This window comes from Ambystoma mexicanum, chromosome 8 (genome assembly GCF_040938575.1).
Source record: "Ambystoma mexicanum isolate Mex_15411 chromosome 8, UKY_AmexF1_1, whole genome shotgun sequence".
Lineage (NCBI taxonomy): Eukaryota > Metazoa > Chordata > Amphibia > Caudata > Ambystomatidae > Ambystoma > Ambystoma mexicanum.
Genome location: NC_090929.1, coordinates 413476921 through 413500512, shown reverse-complemented (window position 1 = coordinate 413500512; position 23592 = coordinate 413476921). Strand labels below are relative to the sequence as shown.

The window sequence follows — 23592 nt, the reverse complement described above, 5'->3', positions numbered from 1 at the left end:
CTTGCCATGAGGGGTGCACAGATGTACAAATATATCCAACCCAAAAAGATTTTTAGAAATGGAGGGACAGACTTGCTTTGCATCTGTGCCTCCATTTCTAAAAATCGTTTTGGGGCGGGTGTATCTCTACATCTGTGCACCCCTCTTGCCAAGAGGGGTGCACAGATGTACAAATATATCCAACCCAAAACGATTTTTAGAAATGGAGGGACATACTTGCTTTGCATCTGTGCCTCCATTTCTAAAAATCGTTTTGGGTCGGGTGTACCTCTACATCTGTGCACCCCTCTTCCCAAGAGGGGCGCACAGTGTACAAATACATCAAACCTGTGATAAGGGACTTGCTTTCCATCTGTCCCTTCATTTCTAAAAATCGTTTTGGGTTGGGTGTACCTCTACATCCGTGCACCTGGGTGCACAGATGTAGAAGTATACCCAAACCAAAACGATATTTAGAAATTGAGGGGCAGATGCAAAACAAGAGCCTCTTGCTTCGCATCCGTCCCTCAATTTTTAAACATAGTTTTTTTACCCGGGCGGCCAGAGAGATACACAGTATGGATGGAACAAAGGGCCATCCATACTGCGTCTCCCTCTCTTTTCTCCTCTCCGGCCGGGGGTGGGGGGCAGTCTCGACTTTGGTGCCCGGGCACCGGAGCACCCCTCGACGCCCCTGCCTGGATGGAGAGTAGCACTACTATGCTTTTGCGAAAAGTTAGCTGTGGTTTTCTCTAGTCTAGAAGAAAGCATCGACCAGGAAACACATGGGATTGGCTGACAGGCCGGTAGAAGTGGGCGGGTCAGAGCAGCTCGAACAACACGTCATACGCGGAAGAGCAGCGGAGGAAGCTCAAAGGCTGCGCTACAGGGAGCGCACTAAACAGGCTAGGCCACCTGGAAAGAAGTGCATGCGTGCCAACAAAACCCGCAGTGAAGATACCAGGGTATGGCATCATTATCTAGAGTTGTCTAGCTAACTTTTGCGTTGCTATCCGTCTATGGTTTGCTCTATTTTCCATTCCTCTTTTTCAGTATTTTTTCCATATGATAGTTTTTCAACTGGGAATAAGTATGCAGCAGTTTCCCAGAATATCTGCCACTCAAGGTCCTGGTCCAGCCAATCTACGGCTGCACTCCGAACACGTGCCTTTAAATGCCGTCTCAGATTGGAGGGGGGCGTCTGGGCGGGGCTCTGGTTATTCTTTAAGGGGAAGTGACGAGAAACGAGTTAATCCTTTAAATTTAAAATAGAGTGTGGGATTCCAAATGAGGGCCAGTTGTACTAGTTCATTTTGCGATATGGCACTCCTTTAAGACGAAAGACAGATCTGCATATAATAGCCGTCTTTCGTTATTAAACCCAACCCGAAATAACATGTTTGTTAGGGTGTTTGCTGAACATACCCTAATTTGCCAAAATCCTAGTGATGCCTTCGCACCGCTGTTGTGATCCTCATTAAGGGTGAAATGTGCAAGTGGTTGGTTGTATCCTTGAGATCTGTATGTCTTGGGATTTTAAAGTTACAAACCCTTAAGGTGAAATGAGAAACATAAGGGGCTTCACCATGGGGTGTGGCCAACGTTGTGGACGTGGCCTAAAGAGTGGCGGGTGTACATCCCCACACATTCTTGGTGACTTTAAAGTAAAAAATCCACACATGTTCTGCAGCGGTAATGCCCTTTATGCATATTTGTATTAAAAAAAATATATTAACTTCTGAATACGCAATATCTGCACTGTTTGCATTGATAACGCAGTGTTCCAACAAAAAACACTAAGTAAAGTTACCAAGTAAAATAATTTCTAATTGCGGCCTGAAGCAGACAAAACAAGGTTCTCTGTAGTGTGATGGGGACGGCGGGAGGACATTTCACTCCAAAAGTGTTAATGGTTGGATACAATAAGTAGGTGCACCTCAAATTGTAGCCACATGATGTTGATAGATATCTTCTTTTTGCATTATCTTGTGAAGAGATTGGTATTGGGCGAGGGGATGGTTCGAGGGAAGCCCAACAGAGCCCTGTATCAAAAGTCGTTTTTTTGAGACTGACAGTGCTCAGCTCTGGCTAGCCCTGACCCACTTAAAGGCCTGTCTACATACAAAATATAATTGTCCTATAAGACAACAGCCCTGTTTTGGAGTGGGGCGCAGTACATTGGCCATTGTGATGCTCTTCGCGGGGCTGGGCGCGCAGGCCTGGACGCGCTGCAGCTCGAGCAAAGAATGGGACACACAAACTTAGTACGGTGTCAGAGTGGAGAGTCCTTGGCGGGCTTTCCGGCTCCCTTTTATTCCTCTACATCACGTGGTATTACCCGACCACGTCTGTCTCACATCATGTGATTATCACATTCCTCCCCAACTTGGACAAACAAACAAAATAACTTTCCAAACATTACTATTGTCTGTAGTCGCAGTCATTGGAGTGCCAGTCTTGTGCGCTCTCGCTCACGTCCGTCGGTAGATGCCATTTTAGGATGTACCCTTGGAGTCGAGTGGAGGGTACTAGTTGCCTGTGGTGTGAGTCTTCTCTCCTTGCAGTGGCTGACCTAGCTGGATTCGTTCCCATGTCTCCTGGTTCGGCAATCGCTTGTTATGGAGTCTCTGGGGGTTCTCTCCGTTCTTCTGTGGGTGGTGTTTGCTCGGCCGATATGGGGTAGGCTCCCTTGGGGGCGCCTTCCTCTTGCCTTTCTTTCCACGTGGCGCTTGGTATCCGCTTGAAGTGGGACACGTTCCTGGTGACTGTCTCTTATCCCTGTGTGGCCGTTACCAGCCCATGGTCTCGATGGGTGATGGTCCAGGGTAGAGATTTGTAGGGGAGGTGTCCGGTTTTTGTGCAGTGTCCCCTACTTGTAGGTGGTTTGGTGTTGCCCTTCTCGAGCGATCTTCGCTGGCATTGTGCTCTTGTCTTCTCTGTTGTATCCGCTCCAGGTCTGCTTGAGGGGGTGCCAGGAGTGGTGGAGGGGCACCTCGAACATCAGGGCTGCGGGGCTTACTTGCGTGGCTTAGTGGGGAGTCTGTCGGTACAATCAGAGGAATCGGTACAATTCTGGTAGCCATGGTTGCCCTCTGTCTTTGGCAATTTGTACGCACTTATTAATGGATGCCATGAATCTCTCAGCGTCTCCATTGGCTTGGGGCCAGTACGGTGTGATGTGGTGATGTCGGACTCCCATGTTGTCAATGAAGCGCTGGAATTCTTTGTTTTTGAACAGAGGACCGTTGTCACTTTGAGCAATGAAGGTATGCTGTGGACAGCAAACATTTTCTCCATCGCCGTTGTGACGGAGGCCGCATCGGTGGAGTTGACGGGTTCGACCTCTGGGTATCGTGCATACACATCTATGGCCACCAGGAGGTAGGCTTCATTGGCAATTGTGCAGAAGATTACACTCACCGTGTCCCATCAGCGTTCACTTCTGGGTGGGCATGCCATGGGCTCTGGGGTTCTGGGTTTGCGTGTGGCCAGGCACAATGCGCAGGTTTCTACGAGGGCTATGACTTGCTGCTGTATTTGCGGCATACATACTAGCGACTTGAGGAAGGCCTGTGTCTTCATGATCCCCTGGTGCCCTTCGTGTGCGAGTTGGAGCGCCCTCTCTTGTATGTTGGGAGGGCATTACAATGCAGTGTCCCTTGAGGATCAGGCCTTCTGGGTAGACAGGCAGCTCATGTCGGATCCCGACTAGAGCTGGCATCATTTCCTGTGCTTGGGGTGTCCGGTGGGCGATGGCTGTGAGGAAGGTTTTCCATTCACCTGTTAATATGGCTTTCTTGGTAATTTGGAGACAGGGGTCTTTGTTTGTTTCAGCCGCTATTTCCTCCAGCCTCATTGGTTTTGGTTTGAAACGGGCAATGATGTGGCATACCTGCTCCTCTGTCTCTTTGGCTGCTCCACATTCTGCATTCGGTTGCAGTGGCAGGTCTGGGGTGTCGCGACAGAAAGTCTGCAGGGTTGTCGGCCCCTGCTCGATACTGTACTTCAAGGTCGAACTGCTGCAGTTGGATCATCCAGCCTTCAATCCTGGCTGCGGGGTGCGGTGCTGACCCATTGAAGACCGGGACTAAGGGTTTGTGATCGGTCAGTATTTTTACTGGGTGGCCCAGGATGTATACATGGAAATGTCTGCAGCCCCATATGATGGCGAGGGCCTCATTCTCTATGTGGGTACAATTTCTCTCTGGTAATGAGGGCTCTGCTGGCGAAGGCGATGGGGACTAGGGTTCCTTCCCGGTCAGTCTGTGTGAGTACTGCTCCAAGGCCAACAGGGCTGGCATCAACCAGCAGTTCTGTTTTCTGTGACGTGTCAAAGAAGGCCATGGTGGCGTCTCTGGATAGAGAGTCCTTCATTTTCTGGAATACCGCTTCTTGTGCTTCGCCCCACTCCCACATCGACTTTGTCTTAGTGAGTTCTCGCAGTGGCGTGGCAATGGTGGCTAGGTCGGGGATGTACCGCCCGCAGTACGTTGCCATGCCTAGGAAGCTTCAGACCTCTGTTGCGTTGGTGGGGGTCTGGGCGTTTTTTATTTCAGCCACTTTGCCAGGATCTGGGGACACTCTTTCATTAAAAACGTATCCGAAAAAACATAATGTGGACTTTCCAAATTCGTGTTTTTCCTCATGGAGGGTCAGCCTGAATTCTTCCAGTCGCTGGAACATTGCTGCTAGCCGTCTGTTGTGTTCTTCATCTGTTTTGCCATAGACTAATATGTTGTCACTGACATTAGTAACTCCTGGGAGGTCCTGTAGTACTTTCTTGATTTCATGTTGAAATACCTCCGCTGTGCCGGTGATATATTCTTAGCCTAAGGTGCGACGGGAAGGTTGTGATGTACCTTGAATCCTTCGCCAAACGAATCGGATGGTACCCTGATCTTAAGTTTAATTTGCAGAAAATGGTGGCGCCAGTTAGGTCAACAATCAATTTCTCCACTGGCGTGGGAATGTGTCTTTCTCGCCTAATGGCAACGTTGGGCAGGCGCATGTCAATGCATACCCGTACAGCTTGTGGCTGTTTGGGCTGCGCTGACACGACCATGGGGGATACCCATGGTGTGGGTCTTGTGGTTTTCTCAGTTATTCTGAGGTCTTCGAGCTTGTTAAGTTCTGCCTCGACTGCCTCTCTCCTGTGGAATGGGACCCTTTGGTGCCGGACGGCCCTTGGTTCCACTGTGGGGTCGATATGAAGTTTCATCGTACTCCCTTTCAGGCACCCGATGCCTTGGAATAGCTTCCTGTGTTTGGCCAGCAGGTGGTCAATTTCTCTGGAGTGGATTGCAAATGTAAATCGTATCAGCTCTAGTCTTTCGGTGGTTGGGCAGCTGAGTAGTGTCTCGATTCCGGCATCAACTATGTAGATGCATGTTTTGCAACTTTTCCCGCTCTACGTGAGGGTGGTTTTGAAGTACCCCACGACTGGCAGTGGCTTTTTGCATCCATATGTGCATAGCTGTACGGCTTTGCGCCGGAGCGTTGGTCTGTGGATTAGCTTGTCAAAATTTGTGGTCGGCATTACATTTACTGTGGCGTCAGTATCGATCATCATTTTCACCGGCATGTCTCCAACTGTTACCATGTAGCTGCGATGCGATTTGTTGTATTGTATTGTATTGTATTGTTTATTTATTTATAGAGCGCACAGGGCCTTTAGGCAACTGGGCGCTAGTGAGACAACTTTGGTTACAGTTACATAAATATCTTACAATTTCTTATGTTACATTTACATGTTACTGTTACGTGAATATCTTGCATTACTTGTCTAACATTTCTTAAATTAAGGTTATCTTATATTTCTTATATTACAGTTGCAGACATATCTTACAAATTACATACACGTGTTAGTGTATATATATACAGTTAAAGGTGAGAAGGATAGAAGGGGGTCGTTCGTAGGAGAAGTGTCAACAGTCGTTAGTTTGTAGCCAGAGTTTGATATTCGTTTTGAACAAGAGAAAGGTAGGATGGGCTCTAGGTGAGTCCTGAATGGAATTCCGCAGATTAGCCGCCAATACTGGGAAGCTAGAACCTCCTGTTCTTTTCAGATTGAAGGAAGGGACTCTGATGCTGTTGGCTTGGGCTTTCCTAATGGGATGTTCAGATGTGTGCTTAGTAAATTTCTCAGTGAGGTATGCTGGTGCTTTGTTATTAAGACAGTTGTGTGTAATGTTCAGGGTTTTGAATTTGATACAGTCATGTCATGATGCCTACCTCCAAGGAGCCAGGTCCGACCCAGCAACCCCAGAGGCAGGCATCATTTTCCCCAGGGGAGTGCCAGCGGGCCCAAGCTGGGGCCCTTTGGACTCAGTCCTGGCGCCTTAGGCGCCAGGCTCATGTTGGACCTCTGTCCTGGCGCCTTAGGCGCCAGGCTCATAAAGCTAGACATGTGTTCAAGTGTTTTAATGTGCACTTACCTGATGCAGACCATGCTGCCACATCCAGGCCCTCTTGAGGCCTGAATAGGAACTACTTTACCTGTGGGACTACTTTCCACCCGGGTGTGGTCGGGGAAGGATACATACCTGATCGGAGGAAGGATACACACTTGGAACTTCTTCCAAAGCTATTTAAACCACACCCGATCAGCAACTCACGCTTCGCGTTGTTCTGCTCCTCGCTGCTGGACGCTCACCGTGTCAGCTCCTGCATCTGGACTTCAGCCACGCCTGTCAGCATCCTGGGTCACCTGCAAAGGGAGACAAGAGACCTACCAGCTAATCTGCACCACGGAGACATCACCGACGATCCTGAAAGGGAAGACATCATTTTTAAAAGCATTTTGTTACGATCGCTGCAGCGCTGCATTTCTTAACAAGTTCAGGGGCTAAATTGGGCACTTGCTCCGACGGAGATATCAAAGGTGTTTCATTAAATGAGATGGCATCATCAATCGAATCGAATGGATATGGCATTAGGCCAATTGAGCGCAAATCTTTTGTGTATTGCAGAACAAGATTTGTGATAATAGCTGATTGCACCTTGCACACCATACGATGGTTTTGTATTGGCGGCAAGGTGATCCATTCGATATCAGTCGTGTGTAAGGTGCGTAGGCCTGGAATGCGATTAAATGCTTGTAATAAAGCCGATCGATTTAATCGCTTAGTACCATTCTCAACCATAATTATTTCCCATCCTATAATTGTGGTGGACTGTTTGTTCATGTCCCCCGTCTCTTCACTACGTTCTCTTGGTAGTTGTACATCTATTTCATGGTGATTTGGGTTTATAATGACTCCCTTACAGTCTTGCAGAGGTGACAACTTCTTACAAGACTTTCTATCGTTGTCAAGATTTTGGAGCTGCTTAAACTCATCATTTGATGAAACAGCCGCAGGAGCCAGGTCCAGATTCTGTTCTGACTCGTTTGCAGCGGAGACTGTCTCTGATGTCCTTCCTTTTTGCGTGGACTTTTTATCAATGAGTTTAAAAAAATTGGGAAGTTGCGTCTGGGACGATGAGTGGATTTTTTCGTCAGTAGAGACATGCAACTTTTGTAATGGCAATTTTTTTAAGTGATTATTAGATAGAAGTTCCTCTGGAGTCAGATCCGTGTCAGAGATTTTTAATAATTCTGGATTCGATGGAGGTATGGATGAATTACTCTTAACAGTTTTTTTCATAGTTTTGGGCTTTGGTTTAGGCTGGGTCAATGAGTCCTCTTGTACACCTTGGGAAGCTTTTTTCCGGTCAGCTTTTCTTTTCAAAGCACGGAAGAAGAGTCTTTTATCTTTCCATGATATGAATGACCGCTGGGGAGGGGGGGATAAGATTTCATCATTTACATCTAGGGTATCAACCGGAGCAGAGACAGCAACATCGTTGTTTTCTAATAAGGCGGTCAGGGCTGAGGGACTGTTTGGGTGTAGAGCCTGCTCCCCCTCCATGCAACTAGCGGAAACCTCCACTTCTTTTTCCCCAGGTTCAGTTTGTATAAGCAGTAATAACTGTTCCAACTTGTCACCATGTGATGCAACTTCCATACATAATTGTGCATGCGTGAGTATTTGACAAGAGATCGCGGGTTTTTGAGCAATAAGTGTTTGCGCAAATGAAACCGGAAATGTGTATGTAGGACAAGGAATATTCGTGTTAGTAAGTTCAATTAGGGAATGATCTAAGTCATCCGTCTGTGTAGTCACAGAGCTATTTTTAAGCTCAGCAGTTTGAGTCGGCTTCTGTACCTCAGGTCCCCGTCTAAGAGTATCAGCAAGTATAAAGCCCTCCAGTTTAGAAATTTTTAGTAGAATTTCAGAGAGTGCTGATTTACAGTCCCTTAATTCATAATGTGTATACTCGTGGCCACGATCTAATAGGTTGAGTATTCGTGTTAGTACTGGATAGGATGCTTCCAGCGATCGCATGTCTTCCGTGGATTCTAAGATGTCAAAACCTAATGGATGGTTCGATGTTTTTAAGTCGGGTGAATATGTGAGATCAATCACTGGTTCAATATTGCCACTTTGAGGATGGGTTGGAGACGATGGCCGGGAGCTAGAGACAGGGAAGATGGAGGGCTGAGAATCATGTGCCAAGGGAGGTGGTGAGCCGTTTATGTCCTTCCTATGTACCACATCTTTGCAATGTATATGGACATCAGCTTTTGCACAGGTGGAATAGGAGACAGGCCTGGAGGGCCCAACAGAGAGCCGTACTCGTTTTTCAAGGGCGGCAAGGACTACTGGAGCTAATATAGAGTTATCAGATGGAGATGAGGGGAGATCCTCAATGGGAAGTTCCGGATCAGGAGTAGCAATGTCCATACGCATGCTCAAGAAGCTTTTGCGAGAAAGTTTGGGCACGGGCGTGCTAAGCAGAGATTCTATGCCTGCAAATGAATGCTCATTGGAAAACTTTGCAGGAGCTTGAGCACGCGCATACGAAAATGGGACCTCATGTTTAATTAGGTCTTGATCAGTTATGGAGCTCCAGTGTGCCGCGAGACCAGTAGTTTCATTCGGCCCTGGAGTAACACTATTTGTGGTTTCTTTTACAATTTGCATTTTTTTAATATTTTTTCGATTTTTTTTTTTTTTTTTTTTTTTTTTTTTTTTGAATTTAAATTTTTGGCTGGAGGCGAAATTAGAGGTCGACCGCTCCGCAGGCATAAAACCATTAGAAACTTTTGTGCTCCGTTCTAAGGGAGAGCTCATTTCCAGCCCCCCAGGAGGAGTAATACTTGGTCCCCCAAAATGGGACCTTACATATCCGAAACACACAACAGACCACCTCACCGCCTAACAGCCCAACAGCACTTAGAAGGCACTTCGGATGCGCGCGCGTGATGCGCGTGCACCGGAGTAGTTATAGGAAGTGACGCAGGGTGGAGGGCGGGCTGGGAGGCGGCGAGTGGGTGGAGACTGCAAATGCTGCAAAAGAGAGAAAGAAAGGATCCAAGTAAGTATAAAGGGGACATGCTCTATACAGCACAGTGAGCCGCGGTGGAGCCGCGGCACCAAAATAACAGTCCCAAAGTCCAAATGAAGGAATTACTTGTGACTGAATCCAAGGTGATTGTAGCTGATCAGTGTTGCGGCAACAGTATTCTTCCACTCGCGGACGGCGAGTTTTGCAGGGGACAGCTAGGCAGGCTTCCAAACAGCAGCCCAACGCAGCCCAACAGCACTTAGAAGGCACTTCGGATGCGCGCGCGTGATGCGCGTGCACCGGAGTAGTTATAGGAAGTGACGCAGGGTGGAGGGCGGGCTGGGAGGCGGCGAGTGGGTGGAGACTGCAAATGTTGTGACTGAATCCAAGGTGATTGTAGCTGATCAGTGTTGCGGCAACAGTATTCTTCCACTCGCGGACGGCGAGTTTTGCAGGGGACAGCTAGGCAGGCTTCCAAACAGCAGCCCAACGCAGCCCAACAGCACTTAGAAGGCACTTCGGATGCGCGCGCGTGATGCGCGTGCACCAGAGTAGTTATAGGAAGTGACGCAGGGTGGAGGGCGGGCTGGGAGGCGGCGAGTGGGTGGAGACTGCAAATGTTGTGACTGAATCCAAGGTGATTGTAGCTGATCAGTGTTGCGGCAACAGTATTCTTCCACTCGCGGACGGCGAGTTTTGCAGGGGACAGCTAGGCAGGCTTCCAAACAGCAGCCCAACAGCACTTAGAAGGCACTTCACTCACCTTTCCTGGGTTCCTCCATCTTCAGCAGCGATCATCCGGATACACAGCCACTTCCCAGAGCCTAGAGAAAAAGACAAGAATAAGAGGTGAGAGAAGGAAGGGAATAGGAAAAGCTCAGTTTCCTTCTAAGACTTACCTGTTGGGTCATTCCCATTTCATTTCGGGTCTTGCTGCTTCCAAGCAGGACCCCGGCCCCTATGGGGAAAAAAGACAAAGACATTAGATGAGCGAATGCAAAAACATTACCTGAGCGCTCATCTAGGACTTACCAGATCTTTACTGGAACTGCACGTTTCACTTCGGGTCGGCGCCATATCTCCGGCATTCCGAACCCCGGTCCCTATGGGGAAAAGACATCAACATCAGCGCTTTGTTGCAAGAAGTCTCCAAAGGAATCTTCATTCATTACCTGAAAAAAGACAATGAACATTATTATTTAAAGCTTGAACTTTTGAACTTGCAACAGAACTTTTACAGCGCCTTACCAGTATAATCAAGCTTACCTGAACTCCCATCCAACCTCAATCCAGTGAAGTAACTGGGTTCAACGCACCCCTTCGTCAGAAGCAGGATGTAGAGCTCGTCCTTTTAGACCCTAAGGTGAGACTTCACAGGGAATCGTGGAAGGGTATCGTGGAGGGTTGGAAGCGAGTGGGAGGCTTGAGCATAACTCAGTCAGTAGGTAATACTCCCTTTTCACGCACAGGGGAATATTCCTGCGAGCCGGAGAAGCCAGAGTAGAGGGCCCTTCCTGTCCATCTTCAGAGTCCTGCGCTTCACCATTGAAGAAGCATCAGCACTCGAAGCCAGACCTGCGCCTCCGTGGGAATCAGGTGAGCGTTACAGAACGCGAAGCCTACCCACAATTTCCCACCTGGGCGCTATGGAGACTTCCGAGACTGACCAGCTGGCCCAGCTTTTGGGGGAATTACGGGCAGAGGTGCACTCAGCCCGCCAGGAGACTAACGCTCTCAAAAGAGAACTGATCTTATCTAAGGAAAGAACTGATGACCTAGCCAAAAGGTTATTACAGGCCCAGGCAGGGCACACTCCTTTACCTAATTCCAGAGACATTTCCACATCAGTGGGTTTGAGTAACCCGGTACAAATTAATCTACCTTGGCCCCGCCTGAACGTTTTGCGGGGGATCCCAAGAAATATGCCATCTTTATGAACCAATGTCGTTTACACTTTCTATGCAGACCCGGAGCCTTCCCTAATGACCAGACCAAGGTAGCCTTTATACTATCTTACCTCAGTGGCAGTGCTGCCGATTGGTCTATTCCATTGGTAAATCAGGATGATCCCATTCTCCAGAATTTTCAGGGCTTCCAGGCCAGCATGGAAAGATTGTTGGCTCGGCACTCTCAAGGACAGGCCCTTGATAACGAACTGCTATCCTTACGACAAGGTAATCAGGATCTTCTGTCCTACATAGCCACCTTTAACAGACTGGTTGTGGAAACTGGATGGCCAGAAAGCAAAAGGATCACATTGTTTCATCGAGGCCTGTGCGGAGAGCTTAAGGATGTTCTAGCTCAGATAGTAAACCCACCCCAGGTCTGCGCAGACTACATTGACTTGGTGGTTCAACTTGATCACAGACTTCAAAATAGAAAAGCAGATCGGTTCAAGTATGAAAACCGAGCACCGATCAAAACCCACGCTACCTCCAAGAGTACCGACGTATCTGAACCTATGCAAATCGGTGGTGTTAAAGGACCTTTAACGCAGAAAGAACGAGAGAGAAGGCGGCAAATGCAACTTTGTCTGTATTGCGGGACTTCCAGTCACTTTCTTCGAAATTGTCCAGTTAAACCACTTAAGAAGGTGGTTGGAGCTACTGATAATGAATTAGAGACACCTGATTCGGGAAAAGACCTAGCCCGGCAAGCGTAGGGGTCCGCTTGCCGAGCTTGAAAACTAACTCTTTGACCTCGCATTTCGTCATGCCAATGGTGCTCGTGGACCCAAAACAGCCTCAGCAGTTGCATGATATAAAAGCATACATCGACAGTGGAGCTATTGGAAATTACATAGACCGTGAATTGGCTTCCAGGATTAAGCTTCCTCTCCGCCCGAAAGTAACCCAAGATGTCATTACTACAGTAGATGGAACCGAAATAGCCTCAGGGCCTGTAATGCATTCTACTGTTGAAGTGACACTGGTGGGTCAGGATGGACATCGGGAAGCAATCGTGTTTGATGTGATCAAGGCCCCACAATTTCAAGTAATTCTTGGAATTCCTTGGTTAGAAACACATAATCCCAGAATTGACTGGCGAGCAAAGAAGATAAGTTTTCCTGATTGTGAACCAACTTGTTATCCAAGAAATCCAGCTATGGGTCTAGCCACAGCAACTTCCACCCCTGTACAGCTACCGTCAGAATACCAAGAATTCCAAGAGGTTTTTCAGAAAGAAAAGGCTAACACGTTACCTCCCCATCGGTCTTATGATTGCCAGATCGATCTGGTACCCAATGCTCAACTACCTTGTAGTAGGATTTATGGTCTTACGGAACCTGAGAACCTGCATTTGCGTCAGTATTTAGATCAGTACCTAGCCAATGGTTTTATTCGCCCGTCCAAGTCTCCTGTCTCTTCAGCTCTGTTCTTCGTGCCAAAAAAAGAAGGCGACCTTAGAACGTGTATAGACTATCGCGCCCTGAATCAAATAACGATTAAGAATCGTTCTCCTCTGCCCTTGATCCCTGAGCTTATCGACCAGGTGAAAGACGCTTGTGTGTACACCAAGTTAGATCTCTGAGGAGCTTATCACCTGGTGCGCATAAAAGAAGGCGACGAATGGAAGACTGCATTCCGCACCAAATTTGGGCTCTTCGAATATCAGGTGATGCCCTTCGATTTGTGCAATGCACCTGCCGCCTTTCAGTACTTTATGAATGATGTTCTTCTGGAACTTATCGATGTCTGCGTCATTGTCTACATTGACGACATCCTGGTGTACTCTTCTTCAGAATCTGATCACAGAAAACATGTTAGGGCAGTTCTTGAGAAACTGCGCCAGCACAGACTATTTGCAAAACTCGAAAAATGTGTTTTTCATACCACAGAAGTGGAGTTTCTCGGATTCATCCTGACACCTCAAGGAGTCCGAATGGACTCGCGAAAGGTGGACGCCATCCTCAAATGGCCATCTCCAAGCTCGGTGAAGGGAGTTCAGAGCATGCTCGGCTTTGCCAATTTCTATCGAAGATTCATCCCGGAATTTTCCCGAATAGTCCAACCCATCACCGCTCTCCTAAAGAAAAACAAACGCTTCGAATGGACTCTTGAGGCCGAACAAGCCTTCCAGGACCTGAAAACCAAATTCACCTCTGCACCTGTATTGAAGCACCCGCACCCAGATCTCCCGTACATAGTGGAAACCGATGCTTCCAGTACGGCCATGGGAGCTGTCCTGTCGCAAAGAGACCCAAAAACTAACCAACTACACCCAGTGACCTTTTGGTCCAGAAAAGTTTCTCCTCCTGAAATCAACTACGCAATTACCGATAAAGAGTTACTGGCCATCAAATCTGCTTTCAAGGCTTGGTGTCACTACCTTCTCGGGGCAAGTCACACCATCACCGTAATTACGGACCACAGAAACTTACAGTATTTAAAGACGGCCAAAGCTCAATCTTCACGTCAACTCCGATGGGCTCTATTCTTTGCAGAATTTGATTTTGTAATTACCTATCGCCCTGGCTGCAAGAATGGAAAAGCAGACGCCTTATCCCGGATTGGCATGGAAGAACCTAATTCGAGCTTAGAACCTGTGCCCATCATACCTGAGCAAAGAATCTTAGGCTTAACTTCATTGCAATCTATTGAGGATATCCAAACACAAGTAAAACAACTTCTAGACTCTTCAACCTTACTGGAATGGAGTCAAAAGGGTCCTCATTACACCGTTAAGGATGACTTACCCTACTTCCAGGAGCGGTTGTTTCTGCCAAGTAAAGAATTGCAAGAACTTGTTATTGCCCATCATCATGAATCTTTAATGGAAGGACACCCTGGTATCGCTAAAACGGAGGAAAAAATCAAACGCCACTTCTGGTGGCCTTCTTGGAGAAAAGACATAAAGTCTTTTGTACTGCCTTGTGGAATTTGCGCCCAAAACAAGGCTCAAAAGAAAAGGCCAGCCGGCCTACTTCAACCCTTGGATATTCCACCGGCACCATGGCACACCCTGTCAATGGACTTTATAACAGATCTGCCTCCTTGTGCTGGTTACAACACAATCCTTGTAATTGTGGACCTATTCTCCAAAATGGCCCACTTTATCCCTTTAAAGGGTTTGCCTTCAGCTTCCACCTTGGCCAAGGAATTCCTGGAGAATATAGTTCGCATACATGGTTTCCCTTCGATTTTAGTCTCGGATCGTGGAAGTCAATTTATCTCACATTTTTGGAAGAAGTGTTGCCAACTAGCACAAATAGATGTGCGGTTATCCACCAGCCACCACCCCCAGACCGACGGACAAACCGAGAGAACCAATCAGACTCTCGAGCAATATCTTTGGTGCATGTTACACCAATCCGAGTTAAATTGGAAAGACATCCTTTGGATCGCAGAATATGCATACAACAATTCAGTGCATTCTGGAACCGGACAAACCCCCTTTTATACTTTGTATGGTCACCATCCTCGGACCTCTGATCTAGATCCACCTCTGACCCTGGAAATGCCCGCAGTAAATCATCTGCATTCCACAATAACCCGAGCCTTCAAAGAAGCTGCAACTCATTTACAGCAAGCCAAGAAAAAGTATAAAGAAAACGCTGATTTGCACCGAAGTAAAACTCCTCCTTACCAAGTAGGAGACCAGGTATGGCTAGCAACTAAACATTTACCCCTCAAGGGCCCGCGAACCTTCAATCCCAGATTCATAGGACCTTATCCCATCAAAGTTATAATCAACCCAGTGGCCTTTAAACTGGATCTACCGTCCAACATGCGTATTCATCCAGTTTTTCATGCATCACTTTTGAAGCCAGTACAACCAGGAACCCGATTGTCCAAGCCTCCAGATCCAGTTCAAATTGAAGGGGAATTAGAATTCGAAGTTAAAGACATTTTAGACTCCAAGGTGGTAAAGTCGAAACTCTTCTATCTTGTTGACTGGAAGGGATATGGACCTCAGGAGAGATCGTGGGAGCCTAGTAACCATGCCCACGCACCATGATTAGTACAAAGGTTTCACCGGAGATTTCCGAACAAGCCCAAACCCCCGGAGGGAAGAACCTTGGGAGGGGCCTTGAGGGGGGTACTGTCATGATGCCTTCCTCCAAGGAGCCAGGTCCGACCCAGCAACCCCAGAGGCAGGCATCATTTCCCCCAGGGGAGTGCCAGCGGGCCCAAGCTGGGGCCCTTTGGACTCAGTCCTGGCGCCTTAGGCGCCAGGCTCATGTTGGACCTCTGTCCTGGGGCCTTAGGCGCCAGGCTCATAAAGCTAGACATGTGTTCAAGTGTTTTAATGTGCACTTACCTGATGCAGACCATGCTGCCACATCCAGGCCCTCTTGAGGCCTGAATAGGAACTACTTTACCTGCGGGACTACTTTCCACCCGGGTGTGGTCGGGGAAGGCTACATACCTGATCGGAGGAAGGATACACACTTGGAACTTCTTCCAAAGCTATTTAAACCACACCCGATCAGCAACACGCGCTTCGCGTTGTTCTGCTCCTCGCTGCTGGACGCTCACCGTGTCAGCTCTTGCATCTGGACTTCAGCCACGCCTGTCAGCATCCTGGGTCACCTGCAAAAGGAGACAAGAGACCTACCAGCTAACCTGCACCACGGAGACATCACTGACGATCCTGAAAGGGAAGACATCATTTTTAAAAGCATTTCATTACGATCGCTGCAGCGCTGCATTTCACTCACCTTTCCTGGGTTCCTCCATCTTCAGCAGCGATCATCCGGATACACAGCCACTTCCCAGAGCCTAGAGAAAAAGACAAGAATAAGAGGTGAGTGAAGGAAGGGAATAGGAAAAGCTCAGTTTCCTTCTAAGACTTACCTGTTGGGTCATTCCCATTTCATTTCGGGTCTTGCTGCTTCCAAGCAGGACCCCGGCCCCTATGGGGACAAAAGACAAAGACATTAGATGAGCGAATGCAAAAACATTACCTGAGCGCTCATCTAGGACTTACCAGATCTTTACTGGAACTGCACGTTTCACTTCGGGTCGGCGCCATATCTCCGGCATTCCGAACCCCGGCCCCTATGGGGAAAAGACATCAACATCAGCGCTTTGTTGCAAGAAGTCGCCAAAGGAATCTTCATTCATCACCTGAAAAAAGACAATGAACATTATTATTTAAAGCTTGAACTTTCGAACTTGCAACAGAACTTTTACAGCGCCTTACCAGTATAATCAAGCTTACCTGAACTCCCATCCAACCTCAATCCAGTGAAGTAACTGGTTTCAACGCACCCCTGCGTCAGAAGCAGGATGGAGAGCTCGTCCTTTCAGACCCTAAGGTGAGACTTCACGGGGAATCGTGGAAGGGTATCGTGGAGGGTTGGAAGAGAGTGGGAGGCTTGAGCATAACTCAGTCAGTAGGTAATACTCCCTTTTCACGCACAGGGGAATATTCCTGCGAGCCGGAGAAGCCAGAGTAGAGGGCCCTTCCTGTCCATCTTCAGAGTCCTGCGCTTCACCATTGAAGAAGCATCAGCACTCGAAGCCAGACCTGCGCCTCCGTGGGAATCAGGTGAGCGTTACAGTCATTGATAGACAGCCAGTTCACAGTTCTTCTGTGGTCCGAGATATGTTGATCTTTGGGGATGCTTAGTGCTGTTCTGAGGGCATTGTTTTGCAAGGTTTGGAGTTTGTGGCTGTTGTGTTTGCTAGTGCCTAAGTAGAGTGCGTTACAATAATCTAATTTAGATAGGATAAGGGCTTGTGCGATGGTGATGCAATTGTCCGTAGACAGAAATGGCTTGCAGTCATGAATGAACTTACAGGTGTAACTAGTTGCTGAGGCATTCACCTGCTTGTTAAGGTTAAGTGTTGAGTCTAAGTAGAAACCTAACGTGTTGACTTCCTTGGCTACATTCATTCTGATGCTGCCAATGTCAAAGGATTTGTACATATTGGAGAGTTTGTTCAGTTTGCTAGTGGAACCAATGATTAAGAACTCAATTTTGTCGTTGTTGAGACATAAACCGTGTGTGGCCATCCAGGTTTGGATGATTTGGTAGATTTTATTTAAGAGGATGGTGACTTTGTCGTAGTCTCCTTGGATTGAGGATCTGGGTGTCGTCAGCATAGTTGGTATACGAGACACCCAGTTTATCCAGGATATCGAAGAGGGGCTTTGTAAAAATATTATACAAAGTAGGGGAGACGCATGAGCCCTGTGGTTCCCCGGTGTTGATGGGGACTGGGTCAGCAGCAGAGATGGGTGAAAATACTCTTATAGTTCTGCTGTCCAGGAAAGAGTTTATCCATGCGTTGGCCTTAGAGGAAAAGTTGTCAGCCGATTTGAGGTGGTTGCAAAGTACTTTATGATCTACCAAGTCGAATGCGGCTGATAGATCTAGGAGTAGGAGAATACATGTGGTTCCTTTGTCTTTACGCTCATCTAGTTGATTTTTAAGATCAAGGAGGGCTGTCTCGGTTCCATGTCTCGGTCTAAATCCAGATTGTCTGGTGCCTATTAGGTTATTGATCTCCAGATAAGATTGGATCTGGAGATAGGCAGCTTTATCCAAGATTTTGAGGAGGAACGTGACTGTTGTTATAGGTCTGTAATTAGTTGGGGTATTGGGGACGAGGTTAGGTTATTTTAGAAGTGGTAGTATCCATGCATCTTTGAGGTTGATGGGCACAGTGCAGGATTTAAAGGAGGAGTTGATAAAGGAGGTGATGAAGGGGGCTAAATCATGTGCAGCTTCTTTGATAATGGGGGCTGGACAGGTGTCACCCAGACAACGAGAGGGTTTGAGAGACGTGATGATGTTTTTTGCTTCTGCAATAGAAATCACTCTAAAATTGAATTTATGTGGTTTAATTTGGTTGACGGATAGTTCCTGTAGGATGGCTTCTTGGTTAGAGAGCACAATATTATGGAGCGAGGATTTTTTGGCAGAGGTTTTGTTTTGTAGCAGGGTGATTTTATTGCATAAGGCGTTTTGGATGTTGGTGCACCATATTTTATCTTTGGTGCAGGAGTCAATAGGTGTGATGGGTGATTCTAATTCTCTTAGGATGGTGAAGATTTCCCTAGTGTTAGAATTCGCTTTTTTTTTTAATTCTGTCATTTTTTGCCTGTATGATTTGTTTCTTGTCATTGTTGGTGAGGGTGTTGAGGAGATTTTTATTATGAAGGGAGGTTTTTTTTTTCTTCCAGTGGGCATCTGCTTGTCGTTTTCCTTTACGCAAGGATTTTAGGTTTGGGGTAAACCAGGTGTTTAGATGGGCAAGAGGTTTGGATTTACTTAGTTTTAGTTTGGCAATGACATCTATTGCTGCGTTGATAGTATTGTTATACAAGTCAACCATTTAATTCGGGTTAGCGGTAAGATTAGTGTGGTTGATGATAGATTGAATCAGAGGGAGGAGATTAGTTATTGTTATGTTTTTTTGCAGCGTGTAAGGGTTGGAGGTGCCAAAGGTTTAACTATTTTTAGTTGGGGTAGGTCGGAGATGGTCAGCAGGATCAGATGGCGATCAGTCCCGACGCATGGTTCAATAGCCGTTATGGTAGCAGTACAATTAATGTCTGTCACCCAATCCAGAATCTGACATGTGTGGAACCGCTGTTCCGGATGGTAAGGCTTGCTTCTAGTATTGTGTTTGTTAGGATTGTGGCATTAGAATCTTTAGGGTCATTATATCCTAAGTTGAAATCCCAAGTAGGATAATTTGTGTCCCTGGTTTAGCATTGGTATTAAGAAGGGCAGTTATGTCTTCGTCAAAGGAATTTAGAGGGCCAGGAGGTCTGTAGATCAAGTGCACCGTAATAGTACGTGATGCAGAGATACCTAGTTTGAGGGAGAGTAGTTCTGCTGAAGGCATAGCATATGATCTACTTTTTTGATGGTGAGGTCAGCTCTACAGATGAAGGCTATGCCACCTCCTTTAGAGGTTTCTCTGTCTTTTCTGAAAATGGTGAAGTTATGGGGAATGGTGAGCATTAGGGCTGGGCCAGCTGTTTTGTGCAGCCATGTTTCTGTTACTCCTAGGAAGTCGAGCTGATTGCTAGTAATGAGGTCTGCAATTTCAGAGGCATGGGCTATTAAGGATCTGGCATTGAAGAGGCCTCCCTTGAGGTGATGTGATCCTTTTGTAGTAGCACTAATGTGATCAGTGTTAGGCGTAGTTTCAGGTGATTTGGTGCAGGGTTTCTGGGTGTAACTGGGTTTGCTTTTGGAAGAGTGCAGTACATGTGTGTGTTGAGTCTTGGAAAAGCCTAGAACAGGGTTAGTTGTTGTCCGGTTGTTTGCCGTGAGCCGGCTTGACTGCTGAAATCATATGAGCTTTTTCTCGTCTTGATTTGTGGTAGCGGTTTGCGCGGTCTGGGGAATGTTCTCTGTCCGATTGGTCGTCATTGCTGCTGTTATCGGCTTCGTCCCCTTTTTACTGCTCGGGCCCGTGCTTTGCCCGAGTTACAGGTCCGGTTGGGCCGTCTCCGTGGGCAGTGGTCTGGTTGCCGTGGGTCAAAGGGCTGCACATTCCTGGATCTTGGATCAATTTTCCATTCCTGGGCTTTTCTTTGAGGCGAATGTTCTTTAGCTCTTTGAGAGTTAAGGCATACCGACGCATAGTGGTTGACTTTCCCGCACTTGTAGCACGTGGTGCCATATGCCGGGCTTCGTTCCCCTTTGTGTTTTTGGCCGCCACACCACAGACCATCTCAGGGCTTGCTCGCTGCTTGCCCCGGTTGGGGTTGGTTCTGCCGCAGTGCATTGATGGTGGTCATGCTAATGTGCTGTGTTTCTGTGTCGAGTGGTAAGACGGCTGATCATTTGCTCCATTTCTGCCACGTGCTTGTCCGTCCTCTCATGCTGACGTTCCATGGTGAGGATGGTGTCTAGTGGGAGATTTGTCTCCAACAAGATGGTTCTACGAAGCTTCTCGGAGGAGAGACCATGTATGACCTGTTGTCTGACTGCGAATTCGTCATCGGGGAAGTTGCACCCGATGGCCATTTCCCGTAGCCGACCATGGAAGTCTTCAATGCTTTCTTGTGGGCGTTGTCTTGCCTGGCTCATTTTGAAACGCTCGAAATCTGGACTTATTTGGGGCTTACATTTTCTTGTTAGGACAGTTTTCGCGGTCTCATAGTTATCTTCAGTGCCTCTGTTTGGAAGCACGTTTAAGAGCCTCAACACCACGGTGCCAAGGTTGAGCATTAGGAATGTCCTTTTTTCTTCATCGTCAGTGATTTTGCGTGATTTTAGGCTCAGTTCGAATTTTTGCACCCACAGCTCCCAGCGGAGCACCGCCATTGGGCCAAAAGGCTCAAATGGCTTCATGAAGGTGCCCTGCGTGGTGTCTAACTCTGTGCTGGTGTCCGGGTTGTGGTTGTGTGGCCTGGCCGGTGATGCGGCTGGGTCCTCAACCATGACGTGGCCTTATGCTAGTGCAGGTGGTGCTGGGTGGGCAGGGCAGCAAGTGTGCTGGGCAGGGTGTGTGTCACTTACAGTCAAGACTGACTCCTCGTGGAGTAGGCCGTTCCTGGCACTGCCTTGCATTGGTGTTAGGCGGTGCTGGCACTGGTAGCTTGGCAGGGCAAGTAGCGTGCATGCAGGCTTACGGTATGGGACTGGGAGGCTAATCAATGGCTACTGTGTGTTTCAATGGTGGCTCGTGGTTTGCAGTGGTGTGCTTGCTGACCTGGCAGCAGCTCCAGTTGTAGGTAATGAGGCCTAGAAGCAGCGCTGGCACCTCATGGCTTTCCTCGTCCGCGCTACCGTTGTTTCAAACACCCAGGTACCGTGTAGGATGGGCGCGACTCTGCAATTGAGTCTGCAAGCCAGGGGTGTTGCAGCGGGCCAGCGCTTCATTCCGCTGTGTTGGATGAGGGGCGGCAGCGGTTGGGCTCTGTCTCTGCCCTCGTCGCCAGTGATGCTCTTTCGCGGTGCTGGGCACGGCATGCCTGGACACACTACGGCGGGAGCAAAGAATGGGGCACACACACTAAGTATGCTTTCGAAGCGGAGAGTCCCTTGGCGGGATTTCCAGCTTCCTTTTATTCCTCTACATCACGTGGTCTCACCCGACCACGTCTGTCTCACATCATGTGATCATCACAGCCATGTGGGCTTTCCAGTACTGTTTTTTTTCCCCTTTAGATTCTGGGTGTTGCTTTTTCTTCCTCCTTCAAAAATTTGGAAACGAAAGTTCCCAGAATTTCAAGCAAATACAGGACTGAATGGCCTTCTCACACATTGTCACAAGAAACTTGAGAGCTCTGAATAAAGTGGTTTGCGAAACTGGTGCTCCACCCTAATTAGAGTTGCAGCGTGAATGGCTTCCCCTACAACAGAAGCTATTCAAACTGGAAAGTGTCTGTTGCGCAGCTCTCTGAAATAGTCATAATAACAATAATTTTCTCTGAATATAGGCAAAATCGAGTACTCCACTTGATTTTGAGTGTGCTAGTGTTTTATTGTAGTGTATGATCGCGAGCAGAGAACCTCTACTTGCGATCATTCCTGGAGAGAGCTAGGGAATGGGTGCCGGGCAGGAGTGGTGACAGTTGGAGTTAGAGGAGAGACAGTACAGGAAGATTGTAAGGGCTGCGCATCAGTGTCGAGCATAATAAAAGACGTACCTACTTGACTACAGCTTCTGGCTTCTTTGCCTGTGTCATCTCCACACATCACTGAGAGCTGTATTTGTGGGTCACTTTCAGGCGCGGCAGGGTATGACAAAAGAGGTGGTATACCTGCTGATCTCAGCAAGTGGAATAGGGAATTGTCCAGTGGGCTGGAGGTTTGGGGCGGCCACTCTTTCTGGCCACTTATTACCCACATGGACCAGGCGATGCAAGACCCATGCAGAGGACCGAGGAAAGCATGTGATTTGTGAACAGAGTCCTGACGCCTGGCAAACTGCCTGGGGGGAGTGGTAGATAGGCCCACGTTTATTTTAAGCCATAGGTTTGATCATCGCTCCCTCCAATGCCTCTCAATTCCCCCCTTACAGAATGCTTACCCAACACTGCCTCACTGCAGCGCTCGCATTGAGAAAGATGGTCAATTTTTGACTATCATTCATTGTTATTTGCTCTGCTCAGGGGTTTAAGTGTGCCGGGACCAACCCCCGGCAGACTCTGAGATGGATTCCAGAGCCGGGGCTCACCCCGACTAGCCCCAGCCACACTGCCCTCTCAGGCATTCATTAGATGGTCACATGGCTGCCTGCAGGTGTCAGCATTTCGGATTATAAAAAAGAAAAGGCATCGCCTTTTTCTTTTTTCTAATCTGAAATGCTGACACCAGAAGTCAGCCGTGTAACAGAGCAGCGCTTCAGCTAAACCTGCTGCGTGATGTCTCTTTATTCAGAAACAGGAGGAGGGATGGGTTGGCCAGCCTCTCATTTTGTTTCTGAGCAAAGAGCTAACATTTAGCAGGAACCCCATTAACCATGCTTGGTTCAAGCGCTTCCACTACATATAAGCTATTTGCTCAGAAACAAAACGAGAGGACCCAGATCTCCTCCTGTTTAGGAATAAAGAGACACCACGCAGCAGGCAGCCATTGTGTTCAAGGAGGCGTGTGGTTAAAGAGTTGCCTGGGTGGCTCAGCGACCCTTGCAGGCAATTCTTCAACCACGGCTCCTTGAATGTAAGTACTGGGTGGGGGGTCTTTTTGGGGACTGTTGTTGTGGGGCGTGGCTTAAGCACTCATACTTAGGCCACGCCCCATACCAAGAGCCCCCTCGCAATTTACCACCCCACTTGACTGCTATGCTCAAAGCGCACAAACACATAACAGGTCCCTAAGGAGAGCAAACCCCTCTAAATCTGGGTGAGATCCACCTGTGGGGGAGTCATAGTACCACAACAATGGGTGGATGCACGCTCAGAATAAAAACTGATCCTACTTCTAAACTCAAACAGTCCCGAAAAACTCAACTTCCCCTTCGTAGACCGCTATACCTAGGTCGTACTGATGTGCCGCCTGTCTCCACCATTGGCACCAAGTCAAAATTAGGTACAGTAGGAAGTCACATGCTGTTGCAATTCAAAAGACTATGGGCCTCATTACGACTCACCCGGTATGGAAACAACGGTGGCAGTAAAACCGCCGCCACTGTTGTTTCCATACCGGGTGATCACGACTCCTGCAGGTGGAGGTGTCAATCCCGCCAGGTCTGACCTGGCGGGTTTAACACCGCCCGCCTGCAGGCGGACGAGGAAACACCGGCACCATCAGGAGATGGTGCCGGTGTTTCCATGATCCCCATTCCCATTGAGTGCCTCAACATATGG

The 23592-nt window shown here is 47.9% G+C and overlaps 1 protein-coding gene across 4 annotated transcripts in view; it reads left to right on the top strand.

Moving 5' to 3' along the window:
* Nucleotides 1-766: 766 nt before the first annotated feature.
* LOC138472013 (F-box only protein 6-like) overlaps nt 767-23592 on the top strand; it is a 405487-nt gene continuing 382661 nt past the window's right edge. Inside the window, exon 1 of one of the 4 annotated variants that reach the window (XM_069609920.1) lies at nt 767-944. The gene's annotated coding sequence lies outside the window, so the exon portion shown is untranslated. The remainder of the gene's footprint in view (nt 945-23592) is intronic. The other 3 variants (XM_069609921.1, XM_069609925.1, XM_069609923.1) reach the window with 3 other exon arrangements.